Source organism: Vombatus ursinus, unplaced genomic scaffold (assembly GCF_900497805.2).
Source record: "Vombatus ursinus unplaced genomic scaffold, bare-nosed wombat genome assembly UNPS02010461.1, whole genome shotgun sequence".
Taxonomy (NCBI): domain Eukaryota; kingdom Metazoa; phylum Chordata; class Mammalia; order Diprotodontia; family Vombatidae; genus Vombatus; species Vombatus ursinus.
Window position 1 is genome coordinate 7,882,317 of NW_020950239.1, and position 4,577 is coordinate 7,886,893.

Sequence of the window (4,577 nt, forward strand, 5' to 3'; positions counted from 1 at the left end):
GCATCGCCATACCTGGATACATTATTTTACAATATGGCATCTAAAGAAGGGAAGTGGGAGGTGGTGGGGAGGGAGCATGGAGCTCAGAATGCTTCCACGTAATAACACTGCTCACCCAACAGGGTTCTGAGGGTCAAATAGGACGATATATAAAAAGTGCTTTGAAACTCTTTTAGTGCCTTATTTGTTAGTTGTCATTACAGGAAGACTTTATTTCACAGCTTTCTTTTTAACTTTACTCCCAAGGGAGATTATTGAGCTCTAAATGACTAGTGTAGACAAGGATATTATCATCTCAGCAGGAGACACATCACAGACATCTTTTGTGGTCAGTTCAAGAAAATTCCTGTCCAGGATTTTATCTTATTGTTCCATCATTCTTCAGTCATGTCTGACTCTTTGTAACCCAATTTGGTGTTTTCCTAGCAAATATACTGGAGTGGTTTGCCATTTCATTCTCCGGCTAATTTTATAGATGAGAAACTGAGGTAAATAGGGTTAAGTGACTTGCCCAGGGTCACATAGCTAGTGTCTGTGGTTGCATTTGAATTCAGGTCTTCCACACTCCAGGCCCAGTGTTCTAATTCACTGTGCCACCTAGTTGCCCGTACTAAAAACAATTTTATTTTTAAACAAATACTTCTCTAAGTAAAAAAGCAACTCCTGTCCTAAAATCCAAAAATACATGTTCATAGTTTAAATAAAACCTCAGAAGAGCCCCCAAGACTGATCTAATTTTTAAACCTCACTCAATGATCATCATAAATAAATAACTGTGGTTGAGTAATAATTAATGGTCAAAATATCTTCCAGAATGATCCAAGAACCATCTGAGAAAGCCCATAGATGCCACCATTAGCTGAAATCCAGGCAAGATGTCTCCATTTCGAAGATTAATCAGGCTATTTCATAAAAAGAAATGGCTCTCTAGAGAAAATGCACACTGCTTTTTTCATGTTAGTAGTAGAGTGAGAATCTTAAAAATTGTCCATGTGACTTTTAATGATTTCTGTCCTATTTTTGTATGCTCAATGTCATCATTTAGCTCCTCATGAAACAGGAAGGTGCCAGGACAGTGTCCCTCTTTACCAACCTTCACCTCATTTTCATCCCTATGTAAATTTCCTCCTTAGATTGGCAGGCTACATACAAAGTGGCATCTGCTGTTAATAATCTCTCCCTCGGAATTACTTTGTATATATTCTGTATTTGAGAGACAGTGAAGTGTAGTAGATAAAAGAGCTGGCTTCAAAGACAGGAAAAACTGGGCTCAAATCATGTCTCTGACGCATACTGGATATGGGCCGTCAAGCAAACTCAAATTCTCAACATCCCAGGCAGCTCTCTGAGACTCTAAGTTGAAGATCAAGTACCACCTGCGTCCCAGGATTGTCTTTTGCCAGTGAAATCAGAGGTCTACTCCTAAAAGAATAATATTTAACTTTCTCTGCACATGTTTTGGTTTTTGAGGGTTGGGTTTTGTTTTGTTTTGTTTTGTTTTTAGTTTGCATAATAGATTTTAAGCTCCTTGACGTCAGGGACTATTTCATTTTCATCTTTGTGTCTTCAACTCTTAGCACAAAGTCTGACACATAATAAATACTTAATACAGTTATGCCTTCCACATCACAACTTTTCCCATTGCAGTTTCAATACACCACAGGTCAGCATAAGAAATTAAATGAGAATTTGGGAGGAGTCTTGCAGAAGTTGCAGACAGCATGCAAAGGCCAGCAGATGCTGCAGAAAAAGTTTAGAAACTCAGAAATGCATAAAATGTATGTATAGTATTGTATAATATCAACATCTTTTCTCTTTTAATGCAATAAATATACACAATTTCTTCTTTTCTGGTACAAAGGGGAGGTCAAAAATTTTACATGGATTTTTCAGATCATGGGGGTGCTGCATTCCTCACCCTGCGATGTGGAAGGGCTAATTATAAACACTTATTAGATTGGAATGCTTGCTGTAGCTGTCCATATTCTCTGGAACTTTTCTTTGAGATTTTTTTTTCAGTGTTTTAGCTTTATTGATTTCATCTCTTTCCAACAATTTCTAAGAGTTAATTTCTTTCCCGAGTTAATTTCATGAGATCTTCTGCCCAGATTTCTTAATAAAATTGACCTTTCCAGAAGACCAGTAGTAAAGGACATTTCCCTTCTCTAGGTAAAGAGGTGATGCTGAATGTTGTATAATCTGCTGTAGGTTGACATTTGGCTTTGCTGAAATGTTTTTCTTTAATATAATTAAGAGTTGCTTCTTGGGTAGAAGGCAGACATTGGTAGAAGTGACTGTTGGTACCAAAAAAACAATTAAGCAACAATGAAGCATTAAAAAGATGGTTTTGTTCATCCCAAAAGGATGATCCTTATATCATCCAAATCGATTTACTTTAAACAAAGAAACAAGACCTGGGATTTTACATTCTAGCTAAAAAACAGCTAGAAGATTATTTTTAAAATTCTTTTAAAGCTGACTGTCACAGCAGACTATATTCAAATTGCAAGACTCCTTTCTGAGATCGAAAAGATGGTTTATTAAAAGGTAAGCCCATAGACGAAATCCAAAGATTCTAGGTTCCAAGAGGCTCAATTAGAGCTGTGAGCAGCTGCAGTGGCACGTACAGTAATTATTTCCTCTCTCCAATTTGTCACCAAGTTTCTTCCATTCATCTTCCACAATACCACTCCCATTCTTTGCCTCCTCCCCATTGACACTGCCACCACCCTTGCTCAGACTTACCTGATTTACTTACTTCCATTCTTTCCCCTCTCCCATCCATCCTTTACATACCTGCCAAAAGAATTCTCCAAAGCTCAAATTTCACCAGATCACTCCCCTGCTAGACAAAAATTAATAAGCAAACAAAAACACTTCCAGTAACTCTCCATAACATAAAATACAAATTCCTTAAACTTATATTCATGACCCTTCACAATGCAGATCTAACCTTTCTTTCCAATCTACTCTCACATTTGCATACTATTCTGGGCTTCAGTGAAACTATACTCACTGACTCTTCCTTTACTGAATCCCTTCTCTTCTTTCAAGGTCAACTCATGTTCTACATTAAACCATTCCTGACCAGCCCAATTGAAAGTAACTTTTTGCTCTTGAAATTTCAGGGTGCTTTGTCTGAATTTCTCCTCTGCACTTCTCATTTTCTCCCTTATATCACAGTTTTTTGATGTGCATATTATTCAACCTGAAAGTTCCCTGAAAAGAGGAATAGCTTTGTAGTCTCATTATACGACATAGCATGCTCCACACAATATCCATTTAATAACTTTCTGTTACGTTAAATTAAAGATTTATGAAACAAGGGCTTGAAAACAGTCTCTCCCATGTCAGAATTTAGTACTGTCCATCAACATTCAGTTTAATTCAACAAAAATTGATTAGCAGGATATGGAATGGAAGAGAATGAGAATAGAAATAATACTATAAGGTAGATGGGGTCCAGCTGGTGAGGTGCTTTAAATGCCAGGTTAAGAATTTTGTATTTTATCCAAGAATCAATATATGGCCATAAGATATTTTAATTGGAGGTGGGGGGAAAGAAATGACATAGTCCTGTGTTTTAAGAATATCAGTTTGGCAGATATGTGGGGAATGGATTGGAGAGAGAAGAGCCAAGGAAACCAATTAGGAGAGTATTGCAATACTCCAGGCAAACGATGACTGGGTTTTGAAATAGGATAGAAGCTATGTGAGTTGAAAAATGGGGAATAGACTTAAGACATGTAGTGGAGTGAGGATCCATAAAACTTCACAACTAATTGAATGAGGAAGAGTCAAGGATGACTCTAGGCAGTGAATTTGGATTACCGGAGGAATGGTGGTTCCATCAATAGAAATGGGGAAGTTTGGAGTATGGACGTGAGCAAGGACAAGTATTTTTTGTTTGTTTGTTTGCTTACTTCGTTTTTGTTTTTGTTTTTACTTACCAATTTTTGTTTAGCCAGGGAGTAATCTGGTAAAATTTGAGGTTTAGGGAATTCTTTTGACAGGTTGTGAAGGATTGATGGAAGAAGGGAGAGACAGGAAGTAGATAAGTCAGGTACTTTGAGGGGAAAATAAGACTTTTATTTTGGACATGTTGAGTTTATGATCCTTCTGGGACACAGCCATCATTTTGCTTCCACCTTCTATGGGAGAATGTTGTAGGATCAGAATAGAAAAGAACTTTACATGAATAAGAAGAGGTCCAGTGATCATATTTGGGAAGTAAAATTTTGAGAGAATTTAAGGAAAATTTGAAAAACAATCTCCAAGTGCTGATTCTACTTTTGATTTCTGTGAGAAATGGTTAAAGAAGATGGAGTAAGCTCAAGAAAGATCAAGGAAGATAAGAAATAAAAATTTGAAAAGGAAAGCTTCCATGTTTATGAAACAAATGTGCTTTACTTGCTAATGGCTTAGTGACAAAAGATAGAATAACTTGAAGTCTCTCAAAAGAAGAACCAGGAAGATAGGGAGGTAAAAGAATATACTTCAGAGGGAGGAGGAGGAGGAGGAGAAGAAGAAGATGATGATGATGATGATGATGATGATGATGATGATGATGATGATGA